We start from the raw sequence: 22,185 nt of genomic DNA, 5'->3' as shown, positions 1-22,185 counted from the left end.
TTCACTACAATTGTGAGGTGAGAAGTTTTCTGAGAATGTGCTCCTACTACCAGCGATTCAAAGGGCATATGTGCCAAGGCACATAACTTCCAAGAAGTACTGCAGGGGTCAACATATTTCCTTCGAATGGGTTACTAGAAAAAATCTTTCATTATCCTTAAGAAGGTGCTAAATTCTTAAATTCTTCTCCAATCCTAGCATTGTATGATGAGAATGCCGAGCCAGAACTTCATACTGATGCTAGCGGTTATGGGTCCACATCCACATCGACATGGCTACTCTGTATTTCACACGTAAGTGCGTGGCAGAGCGGTAATTTCTAGTACGAATTCAAGAAGGTGCTGAAAAGGTTCGAGCTTATTCTTTCAGAATACTGTTCAAGTCCGAGATGAGCTACACTACAACCGAGAAAGAGCGCCGTGGAGTTGTTTGGGCCATCAACAAGTTCTGGCTGCGTTTATTTGGGAACCATTCACCACTGTGATGGAACAACATTCTCCATGCTGGCTGACTAGTGTAAAGGAGTCATTGAGTCGACTGACGAGGTGGGTACTGAGGCTTCAGATATTAGATATCAAAGTGGTACACAGTAGTAGCAGCAAAGAGAAGGACGCCGTCTGCCTTTTAATGGATCCTTTGTGGAACGCGGCAACGCGAAGAAATTTGTCGTCGCTGCTTTAAATGACATTGCTGTGGAACAGAGCAAAGACCCAGCGTTGCTGAAAACCGTAGAAACCTTGTAGAAGAAGGAACCGACCAGCCGGCCGAAGTGGCCGTGCGGTTAAAGGCGCTGCAGTCTGGAACCGCAAGACCGCTACGGTCGCAGGTTCGAATCCTGCCTCGGGCATGGATGTTTGTGATGTCCTTAGGTTAGTTAGGTTTAAGTAGTTCTAAGTTCTAGGGGACTAATGACCTCAGCAGTTGAGTCCCATAGTGCTCAGAGCCATTTGAACCATTTGAAGGAACCGACCAAAGAAGAATTCCAGAAATTCCTGTTAATAAACAGGACAATAAGAGGAACTATGATCTAATGGAGAAGGAACTGTTGCTCGTCATCCTACCCCGTTTGCACCCAGCTATGCTGAAATATTTTCGCGGCTCACCAACATGTGGTCAGCTGGGATTCGTAAAGCTTTTGTACAGAATCAGTCACGTGTATCACTGCCAGGTCTCTACCGATTTGTTAGACACCATGTAAGCCACTGCAAGGAATGTCAACGACACAAGCACATATCGCATTTACCTCCAGGGCACCTGGCAGCAATACCGGCTACAGCAGTGCAATACCACAGAACTGAAATCGACGTCTTGAGAGATTCCTAAAGTCTACAAATGGGAAACGATGGACAACAGTCTGCACTGACCACCTCTCCCACTGTGCTGTCACTGAAGTAGTTCGTACGGCCTAGGGTTGAGGATCTGCAAAGTTCCTTGTAGAAGTCATCAGTCTGAAATACAGTTCTTTTCAAATGGCTCTGAGCACTATGAGACTTAACATCTGAGGTCATCAGTCCCCTAGAACTTAGAACTACTTAAACCTAAGGACACCACACACATCCATGCCCAAGGCAGGATTCGAACCTGCGATCGTAATGGTCTCGACGTTCCAGACTGAAGCGCCTAGAACCGCTCGGCCACACTGGCCGGCTGAAATACGGAGCACCCCTGATGATGATCTCTGATCATGGAAAAGTATTCAGAATAATATAATTAGGTGTTGGCTCGCACGCTCTTAGTGTGAACTGATGTTGAGTACAGAGAGGCACTCTGCTCGTCATAACATTTGCATACAAAACGAAGAAGCGAGGCACTTCACAGGTTTCACGCCGTTTCTTCTGCACTATAGCTGCGAAGCAGAAACGACGATAGATACACTGTTCCCATTTCAACAGGACAATTCTCTGCGAGGTTAGTGAAACACCTCATTACCAGAACCGAAAATCCAAGGCAGCTGGTTCGCATGTGGATTCTGTACGTTTTGGAGAAAGACAGAGAGGGTTGTAACGCCAGGCAGGGAGATACAGCCCAGGAGACTTGGTACGGATTTTTAGGCCTGTGCAGAAGGAGGAACTATCGGAAAGGTTACTAAAACGTTACTTTGGACCGTATCACACGTATGAAGTCAAGGAAGAAAAAATGAGACGAAAGAGCGGAGACGTCGTCCCTGTCCTCCGTACGAAGACCAGCTACAATCCAGAAGAGCAGATCAATGATACGTGGTTCAAGGAAAATGGAGACCTATTCGACAATCGCGAAACTTCGGCGGGAGGGGCCAACTTTGATGCTTATCATAGTAAAGAGGATGAAACAACACGACCATAATGCGAGGACCCACCAGCGCCGCCATACAGAGGGCCACTGACAAGACCCGGATCCAGGATACTCCAGCTGACTCCACTGAGAGCTTCTCAAACAGCGGGTCGCAGTTTCTCGAGAAGAGGAAGCAATACCCTGAGTTGTGGCGGTGGCGCGCTGTGGGTCGCCACCTCAACTCGGAGCACACCTGGAAGGATCTTGAAGTGTCTTTTGTTTGCGCTGCTGCTTATTTCATGAATCCACTTTCTCAGAAAAGATTCCAGACACGTTTTGAAGTAGTCGAATATTATAGTATGTTTGTGATTTCAAGACGAAAAGTTAGTTTAATGCCTTTTTAAATATTTTCTTAAAGTGGTATGTTCACTATAAATGAGCTTGAGGTCAATTTTAAGTTTCGATTAAAAGAACCATCTGATTGTATAAGGCTATATATTATACATGCATGTCAATACAAGCTTGAGGTACTGTTTACAATCTACATCTTCATCCATACTCCGCAAGCCACCTGACGGTGTGTGGCGGAGGGTACTTTGAGTACCTCTATCGGTTCTCCTTTATATTCCAGTATCGTATTGTTTGTGGAAAGAAAGATCGTCGGTATGCCTCTGTGTGGGCTCTAATCTCTCTGATTTTATCCTCATGGTCTCTTCGCGAGATATACGTAGGAGGGAGCAATATACTGCTTGACTCCTCTGTCAAGGTATGTTCTTGAAACTTCAACAAAAGCCCGTACTGAGCTACTGAGCGTCTCCGCTGCAGAGTCTTCCACTGGAGTTTATCTATCATCTCCGTAACGCTTTCGCGATTACGAAATGATCCTGAAACGAAGCGTGCTGCTCTCCGTTGGATCTTCTCTATCTCTTCTATCAACGCGATCTGGTACGGATCCCACACTGGTGAGCAATATTCAAGCAGTCGGCGAACAAGTGTACTGTAACCTACTTCCTTTGTTTTCGGATTGGATTCTTCCAATGAGTCTCAGTCTGGCATCTGCTTTATCGACGATCAACTTTATATCATCATTCCATTTTAAATCACTCCTAATGCCTACAACCAGGTAATTTATGGAATTAACTGCTTCCAATTGCTGACCTGCTAAATTGTAGCTAAATGATAAAGGATCTTTCTTTCTATGTGTTCGCAGCACATTACACTTGTCTACGTTGAGATTCAGTTGCCACAATTGCAACAATTACGTTTAAATAATATTTTTCGTTTACTTTTCGAAGTTTTCAATGCGCTCTGCACCGGTAGATGAGAAGCACGTCTCATACTTGTAGGACTTTGGACTACATTTTGAGTTACTGCCTTCCCTGTCGTTGCTACGCTGCGTCATCGTTCGACGGAAGTTGTACCCAGGAAGGCAGATAGAGTGAGTCATTCACAAAAAAGGGATAAGATCAGGTGACCTTGGTGCAACGCTAGATCCATACGGCCTGTACTGCCCCTGTATTTCAGTGCTCTCGACGGAGGAAATTACTGTGCCATCCAAATTTGAAATGCCTAAATGGAAATCGCAAAATAGGTTTTGTCACCATCTCGACTCAGCCCACTATAAGTAATGAACGGGCGAGCTAGTTGCTACAGACAGAAGATATTGTGAAATCGTATGAAGCTCTTTTTTAAATATCCTGAAATTAATAATAATGATAAGAGGTCTCTCTGAAAGAAAGCTGTATGAAGCTATAGTACGTGCGACTTCGTGTTGACAATTACGCTCTTGCTCGTGGACAGTTTGCATGTGCTTTGTAGGTAGAAATATCTTCGTCGGTGACAGTCCTTCGTGTCTCACAAAACGTTTGTTCTGGATACCTCCGGGCGCCAGCTGGTGAGAAGGGGATAAGAAACAAACGCAGGAAGGAGCGGTCGCATGCCGGCCAGGAAGAGGCCGATTAGCGAGCGTGGCCGGCTGTTACGTTTTGTTATGCGGCGACTGCGTCTGGGACTGACCGGATTGAAGGCGCCGCGGGACCCGCTCATCAGGACGAGTTGTGGGACTCTTCAGAACGGGCGGCTGGGGGCGCCCCTCAAGTGCGCGACTCGTCTGCGGATTGCCGGCTCTCTCGTTGCAGGGCAGTGGACAGGGCCATTTGTAAACTTACTACAGTAGGCAGCACGCAGTCACCGGTTCACTGATCTCCCACTTTGGACACTATGTTGATAGCTATGCAAAAATTGGGTCGATGAAAGCTGACTATTTTTTGTAAGTAACGAATAAGGTGCTACAATCTTCTCCAATTTTGTAGAAAAGAGGCTACACCTACAAACTAAAATGTTTTTCCTTTTGGATTTTCTCTCAGCACCGACCACGTGAAATGCCTCAGATAATATGGTTTCGATGAGTGCGACAACGGCTCACAGTTCTAGTAAAATGAATGCAACCATCGTGATGACTTATTTCACATGTGCAACATGCCCATTGTTGTTAAGTCTGTGCGTTGAGTAAGCACAATGGAAACCACGGAGGAATTTGGAAACAGAATGAAATTTCAGTGATAAGAAATAAAAACTTTTAAATTTGCCGATGACATCGTATTTCTGTCAGGGAGAGCAAAGAATTTGGCATAGCAACGGAACGAGATACACTGCTCAACATAATTAAAGGACCACTTTTACGAAATCTCATAATAGTCCCCCATTGCGACGCAGAAGTTTAAAATTTTTCTCGAAGGTGCTAAATCGTTCCTCTGTAATGGTGCAAAAGCGTGGCGCCCTGCGAAGTCAACCTCGGGCTCGACGACGCCTCGAACGATAACCTGTTCATACTTGCTAAAACAAGGCCAGAACTCAGAAGCTTATGTGACGTGTAAAACGCGTTAATGATGTCACATTGCCACCATATTTCACCAAAATTTTGCCCAACACCTCTGTGCACCTCTCAAGCAATGGTAAGTTGGACACAGCAGTGCAAACAGCTTAAGCCAGTTACTCGCACTCCACACTCTCTCAGTAAGTCAACAGTTAGTTCACAAACACCTCGGTTCACGAGAATAACAAAGTCAGCACACTTAATCGTTCTAGAACTACACTATGTGATCAAAAGTATCCGGACACCCCCAAAAACATACATTTTTCATATTAGGTGCACTGTGCTGCCACCTACTGCCAGGTACTCCGTGTCAGCGACCTCAGTAGTCATTAGCCATCGTGAGAGAGCAGAATGGGTCGCTCCTCGGAAATCACGGACTTCGAATGTCGTGATTGGGTGTCACTTGTGACATACGTCTGTACGCGAGATTTCCACACACCTCAACATCCCTAGCTCCACTTTTTCTTATGTGACAGTGAAGTGGAAACGTGAAGGGATACGTGCAGCAAAAAAGCTTACAGGCCTACCTCGTCTGTTGACTGACGAAGACCGCCGGCAGTTGAAGAGGTTCGTTAGGTGTAATAGGCAGACTTCTATTCAGACCATCATACAGGAATTCCCGACTGCATTAGGATCCACTGTAGGTTCTATGACAGTTAGGCGAGAGGTGAGAAAACTTGGATTTCGTGGTCGAGCGGCTGCTCATAAGCCACACATCACGCCGGTACATGCCACACGACGTCTCGGACAGTGTAAAGAGCGTGAACATTGAACGATTGAAAAGTGGAAAAACGTTGTGGTGGTGGTGGTTAGTGTTTAACGTCCCGTCGACAACGAGGTCATGAGAGACGGAGCGCAAGCTCGGGTTAGGGAAGGATTGGGAAGGAAATCGGCCGTGCCCTTTCAAAGAAACCATCCCGGCATTTGCCTGAAATGATTTAGGGAAATCACGGAAAACCTAAATCAGGATGGCTGGAGACGGGATTGAACCGTCGTCCTCCCGAATGTGGAAAAACGTTGTGAGCAGTGACAAATCACGGTACACAATGTGTTGATCCGACGACAGGGTGTGGGTATGGCGAATGCCCGGTGAACGTCATCTGCCAGCGTGTATAGTGCCAACTGTAAAATTCGGAGCGGTGGTGTTATGGTGCGGTCGTGTTTTTCATGGAGGGGTCTTGCACACCTTGTTGTTTAGCGTGGCACTATCAGAGCACAGGCCTACTTTGATTTTTGAGCACCATCTTGCTCCCAATTGTTGAAAGGGGGGGGGGGGAAGACGATTGCATCTTTCAAAACAATCGAGCACCTGTACATAATGCACGGCCTATGGCGGAGTGGTTACACGACAATAACATCCCTGTAATGGACTGGCTTGCACAGAGTCCTGACCTGAATTCTATAGAAACCCTTTGGGATGTTTCGGAACGCCGACTTCGTACCAGGTCTCACTGACCGACTTCGATAATTCTCCTCAGTGCAGCACTCCGTGAAGAATGGGCTGCCATTCTCCAAGAAACCTTTCAGCACCTTTCAAATAACTTCCGGGAATTCAGCCAGGTAACACTTTCAGCGACCGCCGATATTTCGGCGGGAGAACACCCCGCCATTTTCAAGGCAAACTGCAACGGACAGGCGACGTACATGCAAATTTAATACCTCGGTTCTCGGACCCAAGCAGGAAAGATAACACACACACACTGAACACTAGTGCCACCAAAGATGGCCAAAGTCAGAGCTATCGATAGTGAGACTATGAATTCGCAGGTGAGGTAGCATTGAGTCTGTCCCTCTGTTTCTTGACAAGGGAGAGAGCCGGATTCCAAACAGAGTTTAAACAGAAACCTCCATCCCTGTTAACAAGGTTGCTCGCTAATTTAATCTCAACTGCCTCCCGAATCACACTGTCCCAATAGCTGGACGTGCTTGCCAATATCTCGGTGTTATTATATAACATGGAGTGACCAGTATCCAAGCAATGTTCGGCAATAGCAGATCTATTTGGCTGCTGTAATCGTGTGTGCCGTTTATGCTCAGTACATCTGTCCTCCACGGTCCTGATAGTTTGACCAATATATGCCATGCCGCAGCTACAAGGGAAACGATATACACCCGCCTTACGCAGTCCAAGATCATCCTTAACGGAACTCAAAAGTGCTCTAATTTTAGATGGAGGTCGGAAAACACATTTCACATCGTATTTCCGTAAAATACGACCGATCTTATTGGACGTGTTTCCTACGTAAGGCAAGAAGGCAGTAGACTTAGGTGTTGACTCAGAATTATCATCAATCACCTTACTTTTTATTTAATGACCAGTATTACGAGCAGACAGATGGAGTTGCGATCGGTAGTCCGTTGTCTCCTGTGATCGCAAATTTGTTTATGGAAGACTTCGAGGAACGTGCATTGGAGTCGGCGCCTTTAAAACCCGCCTGTTTCTATAGGTACGTTGACGATACCTTCGTTGTTTGGCCTCACGGTAGGGAGAATTTGAATGTCTTTCTAGAACATCTGAACTCGATCCACCCGAACATTCGTTTTACGATGGAGGTGGAAAAGGATGGTTGCCTTCCCTTTCTCGACGTGTTGGTTAGGAGGAAGGATGATGGATCATTGGGACATGCAGTCTACAGGAAAAGTACTCACACCGACTTGTACTTATCATTTAACGAGGACAGTGTCAGATATGAAAGCAGCTTTGGATTCAATCCAAGGCATTGTCATAGGACCACTACTATTCGCAATAAATATAGTATGTATCATAATTAATAGTGAAATCTAACTTCATGAAACCCACATCCATTTTAGTGTACTTGCTGTATTCATCCCATGGTATCCCTCTCCAGTTTTACCACTCGCCCTTACTTCCATTACCATATTAACTATGCTTTGCCGCCTCAGAATTTCGTCCATTAACCGATGGCTTTGCTTGTTCAAGTTGTGCCATAGGCCTCTTTTTTTCCATCTCAATTAATTACATCCTCGTTAGTTACACAAACTACACATCTGATGTTCGGCATTCTTCAGCAGCGCTGCATTTCTGAAACTTCTGTTCGCTTCTTGTCTGGGCGCTTATCGACAACGATAGTAGTTTACGCACATAAAACAGGTAAATGGAGGTAATGACAGTGGCACGTAAAGTGCCCTCCGCCACACACCGTTGGGTGGCTTGCGGAGTATAAATGTAGACGTAGATGTAGACCGTAGAGTCACCACATGAACATAAAATGAAATGTAATGTATTCAATCTGATTACTCACCTTCACAGTAGGTACTGAAGGTATCCTCCGCCCTGTTCAGCACACGTGAGAAAACTTGAGAGATTCATACACACGCCTGTCAGGCATTGTGGTGTGATGATATTGGTGCCATCCTGGATCCTGGTCTCAAGTTCTTCAATCGTTTGTGGATTTGTATTGTATACGCCTCCGTTTAACAGTCGCCACAATTAAAAGTCACAAGTGGACAAGTCTGGTGAACGAGGAGGTCACAAGCCTTTGCTGGTTGTCCTCTCAGGTGTAAACAACTCATGCACAGGGGACAAATAAGCAGTCGATGTGCGGCATGTTGCACCGTCCTTCTGAAAGTAGCATAACTGACTCTCCTCTTCCGTCAAGTGTGAATAAAATTCCTCCAGGATTCCCAAATACACGACGCCGTTCACAGTCGTCTCAAAGAATATGGGCCCCATGACGTGTGTGGCGGAAATGGCATTCCAAACCCCAATCTTCTCATCTTGCAAGGGTACACGGTGGATAGCGCGTGGATTTTCTGTCGACCAATAGCGGTTGTTTTGGGAATTTATGTACCCAGACAGGTGGAATCACGCCTCCTCACTCATGCTGAGTGTTAGTGGGTCCAAGACACCATTGGCAACTTTTATCAACAGCCATGAACAGAAAAATCCTAAGGAGATGTAATTTCCCCACGAGAGTGGTAACTTACAAAACAGTCGTCGGATTAATCCTGAGAATTGCTTGAGAGGCAGGGATCCTTCGGAATTAATAGATGAGACAGAGAAGACATGAAGAAGAGCAGTGAGTTTTTTTGATGGTTCGCATATTGGAGATGCTCACCCAGTTTTAGTGACGCGATAAGAGAGACTAGGTGCATCATACGGAGGTTTATAAGTACTACACTTTACCAGAGCGCACGTTTCCAGGAGAGTCAAGCAATACATATCTTTTTAAAGCAATACGGCGGTACAATCAGAGAAATTCTAGCTCATGCCGAAAGGCTTACCAACAGTGGGTGCTTCTCTCTCATTATTCACGAAGGGAAGCAAGAGGGAGAAAATTTAGTGGAGCACGGTGTACCTTGTAACGTTCACGGCTAATTAACCCCATCTGTTAACCAGAGCTGCTCAACTGTTTCAGGCGCAGGCTGCTGCAACACGCAGTGCTGTGGGCGGCTGTAGCTTGTCTTAGCAGTCTCGTGTGCTTGGAGCGTGGCGCGCCACGACACATCAAATTGCAAGGTAACACATTTCCTGGTCTCTCCTGGCACCCAAGCTAAGCTGTCGAAACACTAAACACAGATACGAAGTTTGCCTGTCATGGTATGCAAACGTCATAGGCGCGGTCGCGCATCTGAAATAATTTATGGTGAAGTTCCCAGTTACTGCCGAGGTCTCCAGTCCGAAGACTCGAACCGCGCGACCGCTACGGTCGCAAGTTCGAATCCTGCCTCGGGGATGGATGTGTGTGACGTCCTTAGGTTAGTTAGGTTTAAGTCGTTCTAAGTTCTAGGGGACTGATGACCTCAGATGTTAAGTCCCATAGTGCACAGAGCCATTTGAACCATTTTGAAATAAAGAAAACCCTATTTACTTGTGTTAGTGCTGAAATAATGTTTAACAGATATGTATGCCTCGATGAATAACAATTTTAACCCCTTGAGGCCCAAAACGCATCGATAATAAAATAATTTCATTAGATTAACTACCCTTAAACACTGACTGACTGCAGCACATACATACAGTCCTTAATATAACGCAGTTATGGGATATTAAATTGCCAACATGCCAGAAATGTAGATTCCAAGAAGTTTGATTATCAGCTTACTTGTACGAATTCTGCGAAAAGCATCAGTTAGCCGAAGGGGCCTTGTGATATTATCACATTTCCAGAAACCAGATCCGAGAGCCCAGCGAGCTAGTATACTGGACGCGTCTCGTCTACCTGCCGTCCACCTGGCGATGTTCGCAATAAGCGAACGGACGGTGTAATTGCTTGTTCCCGGTAAGCTGCGCTCTGGGAAGTCCCCGGTGCAGTAATGCCACCTCCGCGCCGTTCCACTGCGGGAGGCAGGCTTGCCAACGGCAGGAGGGCGCTCCATTACGGGCGTGAGGCTGGTACGCAGGCCCTTTGATCATGGCGACGGCGCGGCCGACCCACAGCGTACTGTCATTAACGCGGCGTGGCGCGACGGCGTGTCACGGCGGCCCGGCGCCTCCAATCACCGTCCTGTACCACGCCTGTGCGTCTCCACGCCGCACGGCGGCATTCCGGCAGCTCGCGACACGCGCTTTAACTGCTGGATCTGCGCTGGAGCGGGTCTGTCTGTCTGTCTGTCTGCCTCTACGATCTGAAGCGGCGAATAGTACGAGTAAGATCACCACTGAAATGTGTATTCTTACAGGGCAACTATCCAAGAAGTTCCACCCAGTAATATCCAAACAACAGACTCTCTGCACAATTTATTAAATTGCCAATACTAAACTCTTTTAAATAACAACAAATTCATATAACTTACAAAACTTAACAAATGATTAAAGAACGAGCTTTAAAAACAATAACGGCGGCTTACCACCATAAAATCAAGAACCTTTTACAATAGTGCTTTTAGAGTTTACCCAAAAGACAAAATCCAATAATAAGTTAACTTGGCATTACAATTTAAAATGATTTATATAAAAAACTTTGAGGAAGATAATGGCGCTTGGCACCATAAAATGAAAGAAGCGCAACACACAACCCAATAAATATGATAACAAAGTAATAATTTGATACAACCAAAGGGCGAGGGCAACTCCCAACGCAATCACAGACGAGCGAGCTCTCAATACTTTGGAACCTTCCCACTAGAAACGGTCCGCGAAATAAACAGCAGATAGCTCCCCGACATACCTCCCACAACTGCCCATCACTTACGCACCTTGGTTATGTTCTGTAACACACGACAGGTATTATCAACACAAAATAAAATCCAAAAATATAGTATAACATCCCGTTAACTCGGGCGCTCTTAACAAGTGCCGGAAGCCAACACACAAATCTCAAACAATTCTCGTTTCTTAAAATGAAACAATAAAAAAAATGGTTCAAATGGCTCTGAGCACTATAGGACTTAACATCTGAGGTCATCAGTCCCCTAGAACTTAGAACTACTTAAACCTAACTAACCTAAGGACATCACACACATCCATGCCCGAGGCAGGATTCGAACCTGCGACCGTAGCAGCCACGCGGTTCCGGACTGAAGTGCCTACAACCGCACGGCCACCGCGGCCGGCGAAACAATAAAAGCCAAGCGCACATGAATAGTCAAACCACTGTCTTAGAAGTGCCTTAATGACACCAAACGCGACTATGCCACCGAGTTAACAATAACACAGCAAACAAAAAAAAAAAAAAAAAAAAATTAAATTCAGAACATACCACTAAATGCTGTTACACAACTAAATTGACGAGATTGTGATGTTCAGGTCCCAGAAGAACACATATACCAAGCAGCAATAATCCACTATTTATATACTGTACAAAAACGCCCTTCTTAGACAGACTTTACGTAGCACATCGAATGCCAAATGTACCATACATGAACGCAACTCCGGGCAGGACTCCAGTTGAGCAAATAAATTAGTACCAACAAATATCGTAACGAGCCACACACACAGCAAAAGGTTCCATCAACACCGTCCCACATCAGAAAAGTTCAGAAACCGCTGCTGGAGCTTCCAGGGGAAAATCTGAAGAGCCAACCGAGCCCACACCCTAACCTGGCAGACGACTCCAAAATTAAGCAACTAGTTGTCTCCGGGCCAGAGTATCACAGGACCCCACCGGACATACACGTCAGACAGGCAGGAAGAACAAGTACGCCGACTCCAATTAATCACCACCGAATGGCCAGCACAGCGGCGAGTCGCCTCCGCCCCAAACCACTCTGCTCATATTGCGAGGCACAACAACCTTAGCGCTAATCACTAGCAGGTCAGGCAGAGCGAACTTCACGTTCCGTGCAATACCCGGAAAACCAACTACCCTCTCGCTTTCCGCCAGCCACCGCAAATACACGCCAGCGACGTCATAGCAAATCGCCACCGGAGCGCCACCCGCACCAGGACAGCGAAATATAATCGATTACAGTGCGCGCTCTGAACAAGATCACAGGACAGCGGTGCGCGCCATATCAACCACGTTACGGTTTGCCTCATGTTCTTGCTTATACACATTAATATAAGCGCTTCCGTCTGGTTTCAGGTTACCTTACATTTCTTCGCCCTGTTGGTTTGCATTTGCATAGTATTTTCGGCAGTCTGTTATCCTCCATTCTAATAAAATGCAATTTTCTTCTTCTTTTGTATTTTTGTATGTTTGAATTTAGAGGTGTTAATCCTGATTCTGTTCTTATTTCTGTATTTAGCTTCCGATCTTGTCTTATGTGTCTTACTACATATTAGAGAAACCTAATTTTCGCACTCTGGATACTTAGTGACATTTTTGTTATTAGCAAGGTTTCGCCTCCACAGATTACAGCTGGGATGGAAAATCATTACCATTATCATCTGGAACAATGTTCAACCCCAGTCTGTTTGGAACATAAGCCGTTCCATCTAGTTACACGATAAATCAGTCTAATATAAAAGCCGTAAATTCAACTAAATACCTAGGTATTACAATTACGAACAATTTAAATTGGAAGGAACACATAGAAAATGTTGTGGGGAAGGCTAACCAAAGACTGCGTTTCATTGGTAGGACACTTAGAAAATGTAACAGACCTACTAAGGAGACTGCCTACACTACGCTTGTCCGTCCTCTTTTAGAATACTGTTGCGCGGTGTGGAATCCATACCAGATTGGACTGACTGAGTACATCGAAAAAGTTCAAAGAAAGGCAGCACGTTTTGTATTATCGCTAAATATGGGAGAGAGTGTCACAGAAATGATACAGGATTTGGGCTGGACATTATTAATAGAAAGGCGATTTCCGTTGCGACGGAATCTTCTCACGAAATTCCAATCACCAACTTGCTCCTCCGAATGCGAAAATATTTTGTTGACACGGAGTTACATAGGGAGGAACGATCACAAAGATAAAATAAGGGAAATCAGAGCTCGTACGGAAAGATATAAGTGTTCATTCTTTCCGCGTGCTATACGAGATTGGAATAATAGAGAATTGCGAAGGTGATTCGATGAACCCTCTGTCAGGCACTTAAATGTGATTTGCAGAGTATCCATGTAGATTTAGATGTAGATGTAGATGTAGTACTGTTTTCCCACCATCGATCTGGTCCAGCTCTCGCCTCTTTCTTCAACACATTCCTCCACAACTTTTAGCCATCTATTCCTTGGTCTTCCACTTGGTCACTTCCTGCATATCTCCAGTTTAGGTATATTCTTCGGAATCCCCTTGTTTTCCCTTCACTTTAAATGCCCATACCATATACGCCTTGCCGTTTATATCCTGCCGAGCGGTTCCTGCCGAGCGGTTCTAGGCGCTACAGTCTGGAACCGCGTGACCGTACGGTCGCAGGTTCGAATCCTGCCTCGGGCATGGATGTGTGTGGTGTCCTTAGGTTAGTTAGGTTTAAGTAGTTCTAAGTTGTAGGGGACTGATGACCTCAGAAGTTAGGTCCCATAGTGCTCAGATCCAACTGAATCATTATCCTGGTCTCGGGGACTGATGACCACAGATGTTAAGTCCCATAGTGCTCAGAACCATTTGAACCATTTTTTTTTCGTTTTCATATGATGTATTACAACCCATGTATTTAAATGTGTTACTCGGTTTTGCTATTTTTCCGTTTGCCTGCCGGAGTGGCCGCGCGGTTATGAGCGCCATAACACGGAGTGCACGGCCCCTCCCGCCGGAGGTTCGAGTCCTCCCTCGGGCATGGGTGTGTGTTTCGTTCTTAGCATAACTTAGTTTAAGTAGCGTGTAGATCTAGGGATCGATGATCTCAGCAGTTTGACACCTCAGGAATTTACATACATATATTTTCCGTTTATTAAAATTTCCATTCATTAAATTCTGTTTTTGTCACAAAATTCCTTCACAGTTGTTTTGTCCTCAGATACCTGGAATTTGATCAAGCAGAAACTGAATTCTGAATGGTAAATACATTTGTTTACATTGGGTTTCAGTGCCCTCAAGGACTTGTAACCAGACCAGAACTAACATACTAGCAGCACTGAAAACTTTCAGTCATACCTCCTAACACCGAACAGCAGAATTTCTTCGTTGCTGCATCTAGTTGAGTCGAATCTCTACGGATTCAAAAGTCCCTGCGATCAGCAAGACCTGTCAAGGCAGGGGCATCATCAGGATCTAGTACAGTTTGTTTCTTTCACAGTTGTGTAACGCAAGAACAGAAATATGGTTTCAATTAAAGTCAACAATGTATGGGTGCCCAAACTTTTCTCCTCATTTAGGTTTAGATACGTGGGTATATTTTATGAAAACAACTTTTTGGCTTTGAACTGTACAGAGAGAATGTGAGAATGTCTGGTATAGCCGCTTAGCACTAATTAGGAACAATAACAACAACAACGACAACAATAATAATGATAATAATTAGGTTGTTATCTGAACGTCTGCACACAGTAACTGACAGCACATAAACTCAATCTAGTTTTCAAACAACAACAGCCTCGACTGAAGAAATAAATAAAGGTCAAAGGTCTTCTAAGAAAGAATGTGAGAGAATAAGAAGCGGAAAACGGAAAAAGAGACGTTGACAAAAAATGCTGAAACTCGTTTTCCAGGATAACAATCAGAAGAGACTGGTACAAAGTGGCGCAGGGAGAGGAGGAAGACACACCGTGAGAGAATGAAGAAAATTGTAGAAGGAGTGAACAGCTTGATGGGCTGCCACCCAGTCTTGAAATGAGAGTTCAGAAAAATTAAGTGCTTCTCTATGGTGCGACGTGAATTTAACAATTTGCAAATCATGCAACTTAGCACAAGAGAACAGCCGCACATGAAGACAACAACCATTGAGGATGGATAATTTTACTAAGAAGCGCACAACGTGGTGCGTCACAGGAAAGCTTTTAGACAACAACTTACCTTATAGAAATGCACCCTCGTGTACTTTATTTGCAGATTTGCGCGGTATTAGGCCAGAGAGCTGCCTGCCACACGTCAATGTTCGGAAACGGAAACCGATAAGATCTACGAATTTCTAATTGCGAGACATTGCATACAGCTGCGAAATTAGCGAAATAAATATATCAGGGGGGTTCGTATTTATAACTCAAATGTAATTAACGAGTGGACACTAATTACGTCCGACCCTTCGTGTCCAAACAATGCGCCACCGACATAGCCTACGTTACGCTGTAACAGATGAGGTAGTGGCTTAACTCACTGACGGAGCTGACTGACAGATTTACATAATCATTATCGATCAAATATACTGACAACTGCGAAAGTTACACCAGCTCAGCTTTAGTTCGAAACAACAACTCGAGAGTACAAAAGAGTAGTGCTCATTCATTTATTCTCAGTGGCTTTGCATTAACTACTTTTATAACTTCTGGAGGTTTTGCTACGTTAAATGCAATCTTTGAACATATAGCGAACACGTTTTTCACAAACATGTTTCTCTCTTTATAAACGAGATATGGTTTTCCTGTTACACATCATTATATTACCAATCATGAGAATAAAAGTTATGATTAAAAATAAATGATAATGTGAAACGCTTTAAACTGATGGGGAAGCATTGATATTGTCCGTCATTGGATAAGCCCCAAATAAAGGTAGCTGTTATAGAAGTAGCGGCGAAAAGCATTGTTGGCTAGAGAACTGAATGGATAGTTACTGCCATGTAATTTGAAAGGTTTTCTTATAGGTGCATGCTGACACTACCAGTGTGGAGTACTTACATCATGAAGCCCCACGTCAGCATGCCACTCAGGCCTTACTAAATCATCTGTGGCAGGCGAATTACCTCCCCATTTGACTTTATAACATCAGCAAAAGGCTGCAGCAATGAACAATTTGGGGGGTTTACCAGCAAACTAAATGAAATATCGAAGCTCGAAATCATCAGTAATTTCTCCAGAGGGCTGCTCAACAAGACCGCGGAAATGTTATACCTAAATACTGCGTTGAAGACTTAGTTTATCTGAGCATTCCGCTACTGAAAAACTACATTGGAAAGGGCCAGGTCAAGTACTTGAGTTCATCTACCTGGTTACATCAAAAGTCAGACCGCCGTTTCACAGTGCACGTGAAGCTGCACTTGAGTAGGCCAGCTACTGAACCAGCCGATGAACTGAAAAGCGACCCCGTGGCAGCCCCTACAGCGGCTGTCACACGCAGAACGCACCAGACGGTGACCAACTGGTGACCCGCCGACATCGACATCCGTTGTTCGACGCTTACGAGGCACGACGTTGTCAGACGAGCCAGGACGCTGTTAGACGAGCTAGGATGCAAGCATGAGCAGCGCTTCGACACCGTATCTACTACGCCCGAGACAGCGCTAAGCGCGTGCTTCGTAGGTATACACCGCTTACAAACAGCGCACGAAGTGCGGATGTGCAGAAGTGAAAAATCTGTTCACCTCACTCAGGCATCAAGCTGACAACTGAGTCAGAAGTTAACATCATCTTTTCCTTCGGAGAACTAGTCAGTTACCTTGACTCCCTTAGGTTATGCTTGAGGATAGCGATTATTGTTTCTGTTTTGATCACTATTTCCTATTTTGAATGTTGTCTGTCTGTCAGAATCCTTTTACATTAACCTGGTGTTCTTATGAGCGACAAACAAGTAGCAGCTAGTGGTAATTTTTAAATGTATTTTGAAGCATATTCTAAGTGAGTTAGAAGAGCAATTCGAGAACATAAATGAACTCAGGAAAGTTATTGAGACAGTTTCCGTCAGCATTAAGATATGGGGCCTAGAAGTCTCATGGTGCCATAGATGGGTTGCAGCTAATTGCAAGTTAAAGCAGCATTTAAGACCTGTAAAGGGAAAACAGACTGCTTTTCAGTCCTTTTACCCCACAACAATCCCTTTAGAGCCAGCCGCGGTGGCCGAGCGGTTCTAGGTGCTTCAGTCCGGAACCACGCGACTGCTACGGTCGCAGGTTCGAATCCTGCCTCTGGCATGGATGTGTGTGATGTCCTTGGGTGAGTTAGGTTTAAGTTATTCTAAGTTATAGGGGACTGATGACCTCAGATGTTAAGTCCCATAGTGCTCAGAGCCATTTGAACGAATCTCTTTAGATATAAGGGAGTGTGATCTGATTTTGATGATAATATACTCCGAACTGTTCAAAATGGTTCAAATTGCTCTGAGCACTATGGGACTTAACTTCTGAGGTCATCAGTCCCCTATAACTCAGAGCTACTTCAACCCAATTAACCTAAGGACATCACACGCATCCATGCCCGACGCAGGATTCGAACCTGCGACCGTAGCAGTCGCGCGGTTCCAGACTGTAGCGCCTAGAACCGCTCGGTCACCTCGGCCAGCACTCCGAACTAGCAGGTACATGGTTGAAATGAGTAACAAGTTGGAGCAGATAGGAAAAGAAATACACTCTGATAGTGTAACATCTCCTTAACATTTGGTAATATTACGTAATATACAAAGCGTATTTTTAAACTAAGGCGCAAAATGGAAACCACTATGAAAATCCGATGGAACTTTGCACAGATGTGTTGGGCAGTGTCTCTAATGTGCCTGTCGATGGCTTCACGTCGCTCTTTTCAGTTGAGAGCGCAAACTGATCATGTAGAAATGTCTAAAACAACAGCGTCTCCCACCAAGTATGTGGATCTGGTGAGAGATTTCGCCTGAAGCTATGCAGCCCACATAACATAAATACCATGCATTTCTTTCTTCAAGACAATTTTCAGCCGCATTCTGCAGGGACAATGAAGACGCTCCTGCAGAGTTTTCGGTGGTAAGTGTTTGATCACCCACAATACAGACCTTAATCGGCTCCCTCTGTTGTTCATCTCTGCTGACATGAACCGCTGGTTACGAAGGGACAAACAACGAAAGGCAGACCAGCGCAGAGAATTGGTGGAAAGCATATGCGGCTGCTTTCTGTGACGAGGGTACTGGAAAGTTTGTACAACGCCACGACAAATGACTAAGTCGGAGCAGTGTCTATTTAGAGAGTTAGCTGGAAGGTGTGGCTAAGTATTGCGAATAAAAATTATTCGATTTTCACTGCGGTTTTCAATTCGCGACCGATCGGACGTTACTTTCCGAACAGCCCTCGTACCATCATCACTAGTAAGGTTGTTAAGCAGTTCATTACTCGTTTCAGTGATATCTACAACCGGACTACAATGATCCAGAAGGAATTTCAAAATGAAATCAATATTCTGAACGCAGAGGAAGAATGAAATATTCTGATGTTTACAATTATCGATACTCTGTGCAGTGCATGAATTGATGTTTCTAATTTGAAGTAATCAAATAATTACTTGAGTAGTCTTTTGTTACCCCAAAGACTTTTCGTCATTGCTCTTAGCTATGGAAAGGAAACCAACTACCCCTGCGACTACCATCTTAGCTATCAATATGCATAATGCGTATTCCTACTACCAACTGGGTGATGTTGATGTCATCATGATGAACAATGAACAAACTCTGCCACCATCCCCTTATCTGACTAAGTATCATTTTGAATGTTACCGTGTGTCCTCTTATCCATCATTCTCAGCAACATTTCATATGTTTATTCAGTACTACCTAAAGTAGCACTTTTTAATAAGCCACAATCGAAGATGCTTCTTAGACTCTAGGTGAACGTGAGCACACAAAAGACTTTTTTGTCTTTCGAATAAACAGTATTAGGTTGGTGCTTAAGTCCGCAGCGCTTTTGTTTTGCATGTTGGTACTGCGGTTGCTATAGGTTTATTTATCGATTGTCATTTCTTATTTGTAGTTCACTGTTGCTGTTTGAGTTTTCATATTGTCATTTTGTCACCTGGAGATAGTGAGTGGAGCTGTGAACGCTATAAAATGGAATTTCAAAAGGAGAAATCGGAACATTCACGACATATTCTTCTGACTGGGTTCAACACAGGGGTGACAGCAACGAAGGCCGCTAGAAACATTTGGGCTGTGTATGGGGATAATGCTACTGGACAGAGCACGGCAAGAAAATGGTTTTCTCGTTTTAAGGAGGACAGTTTTGACATTAGTGACTCTCCACATTCAGAGAGACTTTTGGGGTTTGATGAAGATCGTTTAAAAGCTTTAATCCACAATGATCCACATCAGTGTACTCGAAAACTGTCAAACGTGACGAACTGTGACCGTTCCACCATCGTCCGGCATTTGCTAGCAAGGAGGAAGGTTCAAAAATTGGGTGTACGGATACCGCATGCTCTGAGCCAAAATCACAAAAAATCAGGGGATGGCCATATGTGCATCTATGTTTGCTCGTCGTCAATGGGCTAGTGGACAACGCCTGCCATTACTGTCCTGTATTGTTACTGGTGACAAGAAGTGGTGTATTTGTGTTAAAATAAAAGAAAGAAAGAAATGGTTGAGCCCAAACGGAGCAGCAGCTCCCCATACGAAGACCTGAAGCATCCTCAAAAGATGATGTTATGCAACTGGTGGAACAGCGACTGTGTGATGTAATTATGAATGGTTTCTGCGGAGTGTAACGATTACTGCTGACATTTACTGCCAGCAACTGAGGCACTTTAAGGTCGTAATTCAAGAACGAGACTGAGTGAAGAGATGCTACGCCACGATAACACCCGTCAGCGTTCTGCTAGACGCAAGATCCACTGTACAGGAACTGGCTTGGGAAGTCATGCCGCATCCACCTCATTCATCTGATCTTAGCCCTCAGATTTTCACCTTCTCCGCTCTTTATCGAACAACCTTCAAGGAATTTCCTTCCCGGATGAAAACGCACTCCGAACGTGGCTAGAAGAGCTCTTCACCTCAAACCCTCGTGATTTTTACAGATGCCGAATCGAAAAGTTATCATAGCGTTGGTAGACTGTAGTAAATAGTGAAGGAGAATATATCACTGATGGCTAAAATCTCTTTTATTTGTACCTGTTGTGTTTATTAAACCCGTAAAATAACGCTACGAAATTGTGCACCAACCCAATAGCGTTTTGCAACAGCTGTGTATATAGCTGTGAGAGAAATCTCTTCAGCCTCTGCGCTGGAGTTCCAGGAAACGGAAATCACTAAGTCAATCCTTGCTACAACGACCTGGTAAATGGTATCATCTACTCTTTCAACTCAATTCTTGTACAACAAATCTAACGCTCCATTTACCAAAAGATATGGGGTAGGCTTCCTCTGGCAGATGTAAAAGATTGTGGACTGTCAAGTGACATTTTCCACGTACCCCAAATATCCAGAGGCACCTTATATGTAGAAAGTAAATTATCCCTCACTCCAGTTTCTACTGTATTCCACAATAACTATTTATTTCAGCCAATAATTCATTCAGTTTTAGTTTACTTGGAACATACGAACTGTAGAACCAAATAGTACAAGCGATAAGCACTAGTGGTAATTAGCTGAAGGTAGTTCGTGCTTTTAAGAGTATTGACCAATATGAATAAGCTATGCGTGGTATTATTGCTATTACGCTTTCAGATGGCTTAACAACAACTTCCCTAATCATTCTGAAGGACGACGGGTCAATCCCGCGTCCGGCCATCCTGATTTAGGTTTTCCGTGATTTCTCTAAATCACTCCAGGCAAATGCCGGGATGGTTCCTCTGAAAGGGCATGGCCGACTTCCTTCCCCATCCTTCCCTAATCCGATGAGACCGATGACCACGCTATCTGGTCTTCCCCACACCAACCAACCAACCAACCAACCCTAATCATTCTGTTATGTTGGATCACATTTGGTTTGCTGCTGTGTTGTTTGGATTGTGTCGTCACCAACGGCAGTTTGCCCGCCCTGCGTTCGAGTAGGTATGCCGTCGGGTCGTCGACCGCTGGAGTGTACGTATGTATCGTGCTATGAATAAAGTTACGTAAAAGTAGCTGGAGTGGGGCTATGAGTACTAATCAGTTCCTCACGCTGATGACCTTGAAACATCCCCTTAGAAAAATTAAGAATGACAGTACTGGTAAACCTCTTACGTTATTCTGATCAACAGGAAACTGACACAATATATATATATATATATATATATATATATATATATATATATATATATTATCGCAACGCCATCTAACTTTCAATAATCCTTACAAAAGAATGGTCCTGACTAACAATAACTTATACCTGTCATGAATCACTTACCTCACAAAATTCTTCGTTACTCAGACTACTGCAATACAGCGTGCGCCAATACTGCCAGCTAAATAAAAGATTCTAACTACTGAAGGCACTAACTACCGATAGGCATAGTTAGCAAATGAAAGATTTTGATGGAGAACAAACAATGTATTTACCTCAATAGTGTTCAAAAGTCATAATATATATATCAGTTCATGAAATCCGGTCTTACAAATTTCGTTTTTCTGACGGACACACGTCCAGATCGTCCGCTCTCAAAACTCTGCCATCTCTCTCCCCACATCCACCACTGCTGGCGGCTCACCTCTAACTGCACAACGCTACGCACTGTTTACATCCAACTGCCCAACACTACAATAGCGAATATTCCAACAATGCCAACCAGCCACAGACTGCACACAGCACAGCTAGTGATTTTCATACAGAGCGCTACGTGGCGTTACCAACATAAAAACCTAAAGAGCCTACTTACAACCTTACACCTCGCCCCCACTCATTCTGGACTAGATTCCTCATAATACGTTCATTAATTTGAAGGAGGGTTGATAACACAAACCGTACCTAT

Source organism: Schistocerca serialis, chromosome 2, assembly GCF_023864345.2.
Source record: "Schistocerca serialis cubense isolate TAMUIC-IGC-003099 chromosome 2, iqSchSeri2.2, whole genome shotgun sequence".
In the NCBI taxonomy this organism is placed as follows: Eukaryota; Metazoa; Arthropoda; class Insecta; order Orthoptera; family Acrididae; genus Schistocerca; species Schistocerca serialis.
Note: the sequence above shows the minus strand (reverse complement) of the source record.